The sequence below is a fragment of the Oenanthe melanoleuca genome, chromosome 6 (assembly GCF_029582105.1).
Source record: "Oenanthe melanoleuca isolate GR-GAL-2019-014 chromosome 6, OMel1.0, whole genome shotgun sequence".
In the NCBI taxonomy this organism is placed as follows: domain Eukaryota; kingdom Metazoa; phylum Chordata; class Aves; order Passeriformes; family Muscicapidae; genus Oenanthe; species Oenanthe melanoleuca.
Genome location: NC_079340.1, coordinates 15447510 through 15461416, shown reverse-complemented (window position 1 = coordinate 15461416; position 13907 = coordinate 15447510). Strand labels below are relative to the sequence as shown.

Below are 13907 nucleotides of genomic sequence, written 5' to 3'. Positions count from 1 at the left end.
GACCTCAGTGGGAAATTACAACTTTTAGAGGAACATATGTTCCACAACCACTCAGTGCTTAGAAAAGTGTTTATCTCAAACATTTCACAGAGGAGAAAACAGAATAGAAAGATAATGTACACTGCTTCTGAAAATCTTGTCACTAGCAGACTTGCACAAAGCACTGACCAAACAAAAGAAAATGTAGAAAGTTCCAGCATTTAGAGTGGAAAATTATGGAAGGGAAGATGATTAAATCAACTCCTGCAATGACTTTTTTTTTCCCACAAAGATAGCATCCCACAGTTCTATTGTACTTTCCACTCACAATGACTCAAAAGTCACTCCCATAAACCACACGTGGTGAAAGTTCCTGTGCTCACTACAGGGAGCATAGATGCTTCTGGGGTAGAATATGACAGATGCTTGGAACTGTGAGTGTATGGCACATCTAAAATTAGTGGATGTTGTCAGAGTTAATGGCTCTCCACATTTACAAAATGCCATGTAAAGACAACCAGATCTCTTGCTCACATTATCTCTTACGAGTTCACCAACTACTTGCTGTGGATGATATCACAATCAGCATGCACCTAGCAGGGACCTCTTTGCACTGAGCCATCAGCATTGCTTCCCACAGAATTTAAGTTTTCACATAAGTTCACATATTAGATGTGGGCAGAACGTCCCTCTCCTGTCCCAAAATCGTATTAGTACAAATAAACTAGGATTCCTGCTGTACAGTAGAAGGCTACCCTGACCGGGCTGGATCCCTCAGCCACATGGGAGACGAGAGAGTGGAAGCATTAAAAGAGTGTTGTGTAATTTACACGTCACCCTGCACTGTATCAGTAGCAGAGCTGGAAATAGAAACCTCCCCCCTTAGACACCACATCAAGAGGCGTGACAGGTGCTTCAGAGACCCCTGTTCCAAAGCATGTGTCAACTAGAACGTGGGCATGACATTGCAGGGCAGCAAGGATGGGTGCTGAGACAGGCTCAGTTAAGCTTGCTGCTGAACACTTTTCCCTGCATCTACCCTGTACTCAGTCACCAGCTGGCAGAAAGTGAATATTTATCACCTGTACCTATGCACATATGTGATGAGAATTAGAGGTAATATGGCAGGGACTCACTTCTAATAGAGCCTTAATAATGAAAAGCAGTGATCCCAATGCTTCTTATTGAAGCAAAATGGTCTTCATTACAGTGGCAGTCTTTCCAAATACAAAATTAATGGCATTCTCAGACTTGGCCTTAGTTTATTAAGTCATTAGAAACAGAATTAATTAATTAAATCTGAATTAATAGAAGGACAGACCCTGCCTTGCCAAGATGCCATGTAAAGCAGACTTTTCACAGGATTAAGCTCTCTGAGGAGCTAACTGTCAACCAAAGGCTAGTTCAGTATGAAGAAGTCACCCAAGACAAGGAGATCTGTGACATCCAGCAGCTCAAGTAGCAAGGAGTTGTCGTCACTCAATGCTACAAGGCAAACAGAAGCTTTGGGGTGTCCTTGTACTCAGGACTCACAAATGGCTTCTGTTGCCAAGTGACTGAATTCTTATCGTAGCTGATGTGCCAGAGAAGCAGCATGATATTTTTGAAGGTCATGAGTCTATATACAACTATTATGGTTGATTTTTTAATTTATTTTTAAATTCAACAGTAGATTTCACTCCAAAAATCTTCACCAAATTGACTTATATGAGTGTATAACCTGGATGGGATCCAATTGCTGAGCACTGAGCTAGTATCCACCGTGATTTTGCTTTAGCTCATGTATCAGGGAATGTACTAGAGCACATGGTCTTAAAGCCTGTAATCAGCCTGAAATTCCTATAGACTTCTCCCATCTTCATCAGAAAGCTGGGAGACCTTGTAGTCTTCATGCTGCTACTGTACTGCAAAATACTAGTAGAGGGATAAAACTTATGATAGGCATGAAAACATTGATCATAAAAAAATTTAGTTTTCCTGTAAAATGAATTAAAGTAGCTGTGAAATATCTATCATAAATCTTTGCCAAAGGCTTGTAAACTTTCGTAACAGAACAAGAAGATATCATGAATTAGTCACAGGATTTCACAGGGCTGAACTACAGGCCTTTATGAATACCAAACCAGGTAATTTAGTTTATATTGTGACTAGGTAATTTAGATTATATTGTTTTTATAAACAAAAACCAAACAACACAACACACTACTTCTCCTAGAAAGGCAGCAAGACAATGTTTGAGAAAAAGGAGGAAAAACATCACATTCAATAAAAAGAAAACTAACATAGCTCCAGTGACAACAAGAAGTAAATTTAAAAGTTCATTTAAACACATTAAGATTGGGGAAGTTTCCATGTTGGAAGGGAGAGATAGAGATGCCTACATTGTCTTTTCTTACTGGACTGTGAGCTGGTAGTATTTGTGGCACTCTCCTGAGCTCCTCTATCAACTCTCTTTGAGACTCTATACAAGCTGTAGAACCACAGAGAACACTGAACCACTCATGACTGGACCTTCCCCTTGGGCTGAGCTCTGGAAACTGCAAACATCTTCTCTTCTGCAGTAGTGGATAAACACAGGCCAAACAATGTGGTGTTCAAGAAGTATTTTAGTCATCTGCTGTGAAACATGTCAACTGTAGTATGGCAGGCTACACCATCCACTGAGCCTCAAATGTTGCTCAAAATCAACTACAATGCCATTGCAGTATTTCCACAGTCTCTCTCACTCTCTATTAGTTCCATACCAACATACTGAAATTTAAAAATCAAAAGGGAGAAATTATTTAACATCCTATGCTAACAACTAAGCCCAAAATCCTTGCGGATGCATCTAGCTGAATGAAGGCAATGAGATTGTTTCCATCAAGTCCAGTAAGTTTGGATCAGATATTATATCCCTTGCATTGGTAAAGGCTAGAACACAGCTAACAGTTACAGCTTGATGAAGCATGAGTCACAAAATACCACAGCTCACACAGTGTCTGAGCTCTAGTGAGCAGTATCAGCAGCAGAACATTTGTTCAGATCAACACAATAAGCGCGTGCCTGACATGATGGTTTTCACTGGGCACAAATAACGCACATCTGAGTGCGCTCACAGCTTGTTTGTTCTAGTAAAAAACAATGCAAGACAGCAAGAAAGAACAAAAGTGAAGGCTGTGAGATGGCAAAGGGTTGTTTTTGTTCTCTCTTTAATGAGGCCTCACAACACAGCAGGTGATTCCCCAGATGCTATCTCCCAATCTTACAAATGCATATATTAGAACTCTGTAAAATCCCGTCCCAAAGGGAGAAGCTGAAGGAGCAGAGGTGAGATGTTGAGGTGCTTCTACTCCTGCCAGCAAACTGATTGCAAAACAAGAGACTTGGATTCTTTTTAATCAAAATTCCACCCAATTCCAGAGAAACAGCCACACAAAGCATGTACATTGAGGAAAAAGACCTATTGGCAGGAGTGCCATTGGCAGGAGTTAAAGCTGCAGGGGAGGAGGCACACCTCTGCCTCAATAATTTCCTGCACTGAACAGAGTGATTTTATGTGGAACTTCTGACTGCTAAGTCTATCCCACTTTCCACCCTTCAGAGCTAAGTAACAGTATTCCCTCCTGTCCTTCCATGGATGCTAACCCAAAGATCTCCACCTAGTTTACTTGCCTGATAAACCCTTTCTCTTGGAGTTCTTACTGTTTGCCTTTAGCACCAATACAGATACCGACTAGTATTTTTATAAAAGATCACAACAATCATGTAAAGATACATCACATCTCACAGCTAATTAGGAAAAAAACATGAGTAACATGATTTAAGTCTAATAATCACTCATTCAACACCATAAACACAATGACTGATGGCCAGTAATTTACCCTATTCATATTAATTTGTTATACAATGGGGTGCAGTGACACAGAAATTGGAATAGGAAATGGTCTTTGAGGGCTTTGTTTCCTTTTTTTAAGTATAAATAACTTTTAAGAAAACAAGCACAGTCATGTGATTAAAACACAGATATTTTTAGAACACTGTTCTAGAGACCAGATTGCAAACTAAAGCAGTAAATGATACATATTTTAAGAACACTTTTATTAAAAGCTTACTGTTAATAAGTATACCCAGGCTTGAAGATCTGTTCTGTCATGAGTATGTCACACATCCAGTAAGACAGCAATCTCTCTGTGAAGCTGCTGTGAAGTTTCTTTTCTCTCCTCTCTTTTCAGGCATTTTTAATTGATAATATATCTCACAATTGAATAATCAGTGTATTACTTATAAAATCCTCACAAAGGAAATATCACAAAACTATGTGAACTGCTAGCAAAGAGAGATTAGAATGTCCGTGAGGTTTTTTCTGCTACCGCATACCTCCCTGAGGCAGGGAAGAACTCACTACCAAATATTCAAACTCACCAGTAATGCTAGATTACAGACCAAAGCCAAACTACAAAGGAAAGCAAAAGATGGAGTCCACCAGGCCCCATCTCACTCCTCATGCAAGAGGCCATGTCAACAGCACTATGCCCCACTGCCTTTTCATCCTTCTCCCAGTCCTCCCTATCCCAGTCTTCTCACATGCTTAGTCCAAAAGCATTCTGGGTTGATGCTGTCTCCAGTGAATATTTGCACAAGCCTGTTCTTATGAGGACTTTGATCTTAGCTGGTGCCAGTGCTCTTGGAATCCAGGCAGTAAAATCCAGCAGAAAAACTGTCCAGAACAGTAATACATTGCTCATATGCACATATGGGCACTGCCATATGTGCAGCCAAGCACCATCTTTAGGAGAATCACAACACAATTCATACAGGTCTCTGAAACATCTAAATGTTAGAACAGGAAGTAAAGTATTTTCTTGCCTTTCTCAAGATACTAAATTAAAATCTAAGTGTTTTCAGTGCCTGAGAAAATGTCATTTCCAGATTTGGACTCTATGCATGATTTTTTGAGACACTTGTATAGTTGGCTGTAAAGACTCATAACTCACAGATATCTGAAGAGATGGTGCCTAATAGTATGGCAAAGTAGGGCACAAACCACGTGCTCTTCATGACTGTGTGTCTATCCCAGTCTTACAGTACTGTTGCCTGGCACATCTGACCTTCTGGAAAGCAAACTTTCTGCCACAAGGATTTGCATTTATTGTACATTCATGTATCATCTTACATGAGGGGAGCACATATCTGCTGGACACATAGGTTCCAAAAAAAGAAACAGTTATTTGGTTACTTACCCAACTAAAAGATTCAGACAGGTACAATAGAGAAAGAGAGCAGAAACTGAAGCAAAGATAGAGTGAGGAAACAAATATTTACACAACCTTCACACTTGTTAATCTTTTATAGGAAGCAATATAAATTCTTAGCTTACTACATACTGTAGTAAGGTTTTCCTCTGATATTGTAATCTCTTTGAAGTATCAATAGATAAGATAAAAAAAATTAAAACATGTAAAATATTTAGTGGGTTGTTTTAATAATTAATCAGCCTAAAAGCTTTCAGTCTAGTTGTACTGACAGCACAAACAGACTTTTCAAGACAAGAAACAAAACTAAATATCTAGTCACCTATTAAAATGTGTAATAAGAGTACTATTTCTAGCTCTTCAAATGTCATACTGCATCAAGAGAAACTGTGACACCTAATGATTTTTTCTGGAAACTGTAACTCTGGGCCATATATAGCTTTTAAGAACCCCACAACGTGTTTGTGTATGTGATATATTCTTTTCCCATTTTGCAGACTTGTGCCCAGCAGGTTTGTGAGAAGATATCTTCTTGAAATACATTATACTGGAACAGAGCAGTGAGCAGAAATTCATTACAATTTTTTTTTGCAACAAAAGACTTGACTGGTAATTCTAAGTTGATACACTGAATACCACTTTCCATATATCTCACACTACCTGATGGAGGGAACTCCACACAAAGATCTTCTCTAAGGCTATTGAGACAGAGGCTGTATCTTCACAACTGTGTGGAGCACTGAATTCACTTACACCCTGGAAGGAATCTCAGGATGAGCATTCAGTGACTCTGCTGATATTACCAGAGAAAAGCTTAAATACAGACAACACTGTGAGGAGACTCTCCACAGTACAGCCTCTAGTCAAGTATTCTACCCTTGCAGTTAAAATTTCCAATGGGCAAGATGAGGTGGAAATCATGTGAAAATAGTCTGCAGTCTCACAATATCTGCTGCAAGGACTCACAGCCTTTTCAGGCACCCTCGACTCACACTCAGTTCAGACTTTTTGCTAGTCAGACCACAGGTGACAGTGCATTACCCAGCATCCAGGACCTTGGTCATCCTCCAAGGCACAACACAGACACCAACAGGTCACATCAACCTTCCTGGGGTCTTCTCCCCTGCCAGGCACTGGCTCATCTGCCTCCTGCCATGACCATATAAAACTCAATTCGGAGTCAAGTAAAAGACTGTCAACCACACTAATATCCAATAAGTGTCTGTGGAGCTCAGCGCTGCATGACTGGCAATTCTTTCAGTACAGCTTATATTTTGTGACTGGCTTGTCCCCAAAACACAAGAATGGCTTTGAATGAGGATTAGAGGAACTTCACATGCAAATAAATGTCAGCCAAGTTTTCAGAAAAATAACCATTCGTAAAACCAACACTTCATTCCATAAAATTCTACAAAATTGGCCAATAGAAGGAAGTTACAAGTACCACCACTGGAAAGACATGTCTTGCTTGAACAAACAATTTGTCCCAGTATTTAAAGAGCTCAGAGCACATCACAACAGAATAGACAGAGTAGGAAGCAGACCTAGCTCAGTCTTGTACCCTTTATTGATTAAGTAACACCAATGACAAAAGAATAAATATCCATAAATTTATCTAGACTTTTTTTGTAATTATATCCTTATCTACCACAAATGCTGTACAAATTTCAGATGAATTGATATGAATATTTTTAAGATAACACCACCTATAGTAACTCCAGATTATGTCAAACAAGATTCTGTACTGATGCAGGGCTCATTGCTTTTTCTTAACTCCTCTAAACTGTGGGCTTGATCTAAGTGAGGGCTAACATTACCTCACATGTCATTACTGCTATTGATGTAGCTGGCCAGAAGTCTAAGTGCACAGTCCCTAAAGCTGGCCTTTCTCTCTTAGGACCTCACATGACTAGCTCACCCTGCCTAAGTCAGAAAAGCCATGCCTGTGATTATAAAAAGGCATTTGACTGCAAGGTCAATTTGATTTGGCCTTCCTGGCACCACTGGTGTGTCCCTTGTAATGGCAACACTGCAGACACTGGAGAGTGGTCACAAACTCACAAAGCTCATAACAGTAATTCATCAACCACTACTTTTGACTCCTAAATTATAGGATCAATACAGACATAGAAAAAAAGGAAAATGAACTCATATTCTGGTATCAGTCTCCTTTTCTGAAAGTCATCTTCATTCTAATTATGTTCATTCTGCTTTAAGAAAAATATAACTTATGTTCCTTATGTGAATGAGGTTTTATTCAAAACCAGAACAGCCTTCTGGTCTTGGGGCAGATTTCATTCATATTGTTATTATATGCAAATAATTTATTCTTTGAAAGACCATTATAACTATAAATCAATTCTGTAGACAAACTACATTTTCCTGCATGCTGCCATTTCCTTTTTACTCATTTTGATGGAAGCATTGAAAACCCCCAGCTGTCAGAGTACCAAATACTCTTCTCTTAGTTCTCAGTGTAAGAGGAAGTAGAATTATTTCAAAGAATAATTTTAGCAACAGTTTGCTTTCTAAGATAAGGTCACTCACTTCAAAGTTTTTATTGTTTATGAAGAGGCCAAACATCAATGAACTGTTACAAGATTGCCTATGGATATAAAAGATAAATGTTTTTAGAAATTGCTTTACCTCTCCATATCTCATTTCCTTCAACTGGAAAGAGATAGCAGAGTTGCCTGCTATGCTGGCATTTGTAGATAAGAAACAGATTTAGTGCTACACCGTAATTCTGTGGCTAGAGAGACTTCACACAGGATATGGAAGAAACTTGCCCAAAAATCAATCCAGATCATCTCCTCTTACTCTGAAGAGGTAAGAAACCCAAATACTCAGGCTTACATTGTACACATTAGATAGATATCAAGATGTAAAAGAAGTGAGAGAGAATTAAATACCAACTGACATATGGGCATTCACACCCCCAAATTCCATTATAAAGTGTCTGATCTAAGAAGCACATCACAAACCAGTTTTTCTACCTCATTATTTTCATCTAATGTTGTTTTCCTAAACGCATTCCAAAGAACAGCATCCATGATGCAAGAATCCAAAATTACCTAATCATGCTTCATTATATCTTAGTGAAATCATGAAAAAGGATATATAGAAGTGCTATTTCTTCCAGTACTTAAATAGTATTTCTCTCTGTGACGGCAGGTAGTGTCTGTTTTAGCAACCCTAATGAGAGTGAGGCATGACTGTATCTAGTTGGCAGTTACACAAAGTGTCTGACCACCACTGCCCAAACAGTTTGGCACGGATCAATTTTCATGCAAAAAGAATTCAGAAGTGCTGATGAACTCAAGCACGAATGGCATCAGTGTGACACCTTCTTTGAAAGACACCTACAGTAGCACATTTGCCTTTACTGTCATGCTTGGGTAAGCACTCTCTTGGCTAAGCGTGAAGACATGACAGCATCACTTCCCAAACCCTCTCCTCTAACTAATCCAAATACTGAGTCCAAAACCTGCTTATACTGGGACAAACAGAAGGGTCACAATACAGTCTTCAAAGGAGTACAGGCTGAAATCATACTAAAGTCTAAGGTCAAGTTCATAAAGTCCTATTTAGATATACAGACTTTTCTGTATAGGAAAATAAAGTGAAGGAAAGCATCTGGGTATCCACCATTGTTGAAAACCCAGGCTTTTATGTTCCTACTTCAGAGATCCTAAGCAGCAAGTAAAAGCTCTAGCATAGTCTTTTACACAATAAGAGCAAAGACTAAAACAACCTACCCGTGACTGAGAACTTCAAAGGCCTGAAGTAAAAACAATTTTCAAAGAACACTGAACTTTATCCATGCTGCCAGCGCATTTCCCAATGCCGAATAACACCAAATCAAATATCTCACCAAAAAAAAAAAAAAAAAAAAAAAAAAGCTTCTCAGCTGAAAACTTGTCTGTTCTTAAAGGCACAGCAGTTTCCATAATCCTATATGTAGACTCTGCTCTGATATAAATTACACTAAGCAATGAAAGTGCTGACCCTGTCTTAACTTGCACCACAAACAACATACACTGTACAACCTAATTCCTTAATGCTCATTCACATATATAGCACCACAGCAGATAATGGGATTATGGAAGAGATTGAAGACTTCAAGATCAGACTAACAGAACCTCTATGGCTCATTGCAAAGGACTCAGCAGAGAGAGAAAATATCATGACTGTTCATCCATCTTAGGAGATCTTTGCTTAAATCAAACAGAACCAGCAGGGGAACTGTTTTGGTCTCCCCATCTGCACTGTACTATCATAAGACCAAAGGGGCATGTAGCAAAGTCATGGTACAAAAAACTGAAAAATAACACCAAAGAAACATTGAGGAACAGAGAATGAACCACTGTAGCTCTCTCCTGCAGAATACCATTGAGACAAAGCATTCTGCAGTAGGTTCATCAATTAATTAGCACACTGTATACAGTAACACATCAGTATATGTAAATGCTGTGCACATCTGCTGCCATGTCTTCATAGTGACCTGAGTGTGTGCACACATGCACTGCACCCACATACACAGAGTGCATTCCTCAAAATACAACATGTAATTTTCACAAAGGTTTAACATTCCTGTTTTTCCCCAGATTCAGCCTTTGCAAAAACAGTAAACTTGTAATTCAACATTTGCAGAATGCTTCAAAGTTTCTCTGACTTCTCCTTTCCCCCTACTCCAAATATTTTCCCTTCCCTACAAACATAAAACACAAGAAGAGACCTGTTTATCACATGACCTTCCTTTGGAGGAATCCTTACATCTGTACTCTTCGAATCACTTACGTATCAAAGAAAAAGGAAGCTGCTAATAATATTCAGATGGAGCACATAATTCTTACCTTCCTGACTTTTAGATTAGCCTCCTGGGCATGTAAAATTTATTAGGCACTGTTCCTTTCTTCTTCTAAACACCTTAGGTGTGAGCTTGCATGTATGTGTGTGTTTCTGTGTCTATTTACAAAATATCTGATGTATTCCAAAAAAGGCACACATGATGTGTTTTAACTCTATAAATATCACCACTTATATCACTTATTATATCATTATGAATTTATATTGGCTTTACAGAACAAGATTATCTTTAAAAATAACTATTCCTATTTGAAGCTAACAAGCATGCCTACTGAACAAGAAAACAGGAGTGCAAAAGAGAAAGATTCACTAGGGACATTCAAATGTGATACATATATGTTTTTGGTATGTCTATCCATGCAGCAGAACCAATTTGGTCTAGCCTTTAGGAGCCAAGAGATACCAATCAGCTACTAACCTGAGCAAGTTAAACCACCCCTTGCCTTGCTGGACCTCTTAGACAGAGAAGTATTTGGGACAGATGTCTTTTTATGACAAGTTATCAAGACATACAAGAGAGAACAATCTTCAAGTGGCATAACCTACAAAATTAAATACTAATATACCAAATATTTACCCAAAGCAGCAGCAGTAAAAGCAATACCATGCAGAATATAAAAGCAACAACTGCAAGTAAGGAAACACTGATCTTTGGGCAGAAGAGTGAAGAAAAGATTCTACTTAGAACAAATCACACTACCAACCATCCAGGTTCTACTCAGGTACCCTTGATTTGGGGGCTTCTTTATTAAACCCATACATAAAGGAGTAACAGCCATGGTACTGACACGAGCACAGGGCACTTACTGGTTAAAAATCAAACAAGGGTAACAGCAGGAGCCCAGGCAGTTTTGCTGAAATGAGATCTGCGCAGCAGGGCAGGCATGGCTTTTCTTCATTACCCTAATAGCCTAATAAATAAATAAGGAATAGTTGTGTCCATGGCAATCACGCTGGTGATTTTTTTCTCCTTCCTTTCCAAAACACCTCAGGAGTGAGGTAGCCATACCCCAGCTGCAGAATCTGATCTGTAAATAAAAAACTGAGAGCTACATAAAGCCCTTTCTATGATAGGATTTGATTAAAACTACTGCATATTCTGACATTTAAACCACCTACCATTCATCAGGCACTAGTGATACCTGAAGATGTTGCTAATTATTTTTCATTCCTGAATTCCTTATGAACTGCTTGCAAAAGGTATTTACACGTCTGCAGAGAAGCACACAAAATACAAATCTTCAGAAACAATAGAGTGAGACTAACCAGCAGCCTCCTTTCCACTTAAAAGACACGACGGTTTCATACCCTGCCATTCCCAGCTTCTGCTTTATCCAAACTACAGCAAGTGTTGGCTTCCTAAAGTACAGTATTCTCAGCATGTCGCACGCAGGGCAGCATCCATGCGCCGCTGACTTGGTAATTGCATTATCTGCAGCCGCTGATGAATGAACAACCGTAATGCATACATCCTGCCTTTAGCTCTCTCGGGACAAGTAGACACACACGCCGCACACCAGATTCACTCAGTTTGCTGAGTCCGTAGCTATAAAGAAAATGCCCGTGTGCATTCCCTCTCGTTTTAAAAGCAATGTTGTAATCTGCTCCCCCTTCCCCCCGACAGAAATACAGCACTTCTATTTACAAGCACCAGAAGCTCATTCCCAAACCTACTTCTCTGCATCTGCAATCTATTCTACCTGCAAATAATACGGCTTGAATAAAGGCTCGCGAAAATTGTGGTGTAACATCGGCACCGTCTCTGCATACTAGGAAAAACAGAGTGGAGCTAATACCCCACAGCATAATGGCCCTTTAAAGAATGACTAGTCCTTATGAGTATAAATAATCTCAAGAATAAAATGGAGCCAAGGCGATTTCCATTGCAGACGGAGAGCAATGACCAGCTGCCATAGCCGTGAGAGCCCCGGCCGGCCCGCAAAGTTCCCCGCGCAGAGCAGCTTACCTCGGAGCGGCACGGCAGCTCCCTCCGCGCCCGCCCGCACGGGACCCGCAGCCGCGCCGAGCCGCGCCGAGCCGCAGCAAGCCGAGCTGAGCCGAGCCGAGCCGCGCCAGCCGAGCTGAGCTGAGCTGAGCCGAGCCGAGCCGAGCCGAGCCGAGCCGCCGCGGCTCCCCGGCAGGCGGCGGCCGCGATGGGCACCGCCCCCCGCCCGCCCGGCGGCAGCGGCGCGGGAACCACCCGCTCGGTGCCGGCACGGAGCGAGCCCCTGCCGGGAGCGGGAGCAGAGAGGGCCTGCGCTTCCCGGCCGGGAAAGCGAGCCCGAGCCGGGCCGGGCCAGGGCGGGAGCAGCAGTCCCTGCCCGACCTGTTGCGCGTGTCGGTCGCTGTCAGTTCCCGGGTGGTGAAATTGGCTGGGGACTGAGCGCTGGGGAGCCGTGCACTAGTGCTGGTGGGGAGACGGCTGAGCAAGGGGCTTTCAATGCAGCCATCGGTGTCTGTGTAACACAGATCGCTGAAGAATGGGAAGGAAGAGACGAAGGAAGGGGGAAGAGGACTCTGGTCAAAATGCTCCGTCTGGGGAAAAAAGATCAAATAGAGGAGAGGGGAAATCCCTGTCTCATTCACACTGCTTTTCACTGGATTAATATTACTATTAATATTACTATTTTGGTCTCATTAGTCCTTAGGGCACAACTCCCAGATCAGCTTGGGTACTCCACAAAAGTGGAGGAAGGGCAGTCCAGACTCCAGAGCGAGAAGGTACCAATCCACAGATGGCCTGACTGCTACCCCTGTGTAAGGGAAGAAACACCGTGGACATACAGGGAATTTCATCCTTCTCACATCAGCATGTGGACTTTTTTAATATTCAGAGGTTATCATTGTGTTTTCCTTCTTTTTCACCTTCAAAGTTCCTGTTGGCATCAATATACTGACAGCCATAAGAATGTGGTTTGTCTTTACTTAAATATTATGCATGAATAAAAAAATCACCAACTAACACAAACCAATTGCCAAAATAAATTAATTAGATCTCAATCTGTAAATTTATTTGAGAAAAGATCAAACATGTTTTGTTTTCAATGGCCAGAAGACACAAAGGAAGTTAAACCCCAAACTTTGTTCCCTCCAAAAGCACACTAACCTCTCAAGGGCAGCTGGAGTAATCTCCTTCATTTCAGAGAGATGAATAAATACAAAAGGCAGGCTAGCTGCCTTCCAGATGGGGACAGGAAGTTTGCAGTGCTGATCCTGAGCAGCCTTCTGCTTCTTGAAATCCCCAGGAGAGAGGAACATGACCATCATCTCAGAGCAGAATGGACAGCCAGGAGATCTCAAATCTGAAATCCAGCTAGGGCAGAAAATAGATGTCTGTTTCTCATCTGGTGGAGAGAAGGGTGATAAAATTTGTGGCATCCTGCCAAAGCCATTGAACCCACTTAGGCACAAAACCTCTTACCCAAGTTTAATAGCATCAAGAAGAAAAAAAAAAAAAAAAAAAAAAAAAGACATTTTATTCATTGGTATTCCCACCTCTCAAAAAAAACCCCAAAAAACAAAAACACCCCATCATAAGAATAGCCATCTGTGAGAATAGTTGAAAGCAAGTCCTGGGATTGATTTATAGCTTAAATGCTCATTTTTAATTTAGGAACTTACTAAAGTGCCAAATGTGTGCAAGTGTACATGTACATCTCCTTGCAAAAGCGGCATAAGCCAGGAGCAGGGTAGGTAGACAGATAGTTAAACATTGTAACCTTGTTCTCTCCTGATCTGTCCACTGCCTGCAAGCACTGTTTGCCTGTCTCGGCTCCTGAAACAGTGCTTCTAAAGACCAGTTCAAGTACCTTTAATTAGACTGGG

General features: G+C 40.8%; 1 protein-coding gene across 1 annotated transcript in view; it reads right to left on the bottom strand.

The window, feature by feature from the left end:
* The window catches only part of SORBS1 (sorbin and SH3 domain containing 1), a 160319-nt gene extending 148090 nt beyond the window's left edge, over positions 1-12229 (bottom strand). The window contains exon 1 of the mRNA XM_056495337.1: positions 12049-12229. The gene's annotated coding sequence lies outside the window, so the exon portion shown is untranslated. The remainder of the gene's footprint in view (positions 1-12048) is intronic.
* Between the last annotated feature and the right edge of the window lie 1678 nt (positions 12230-13907).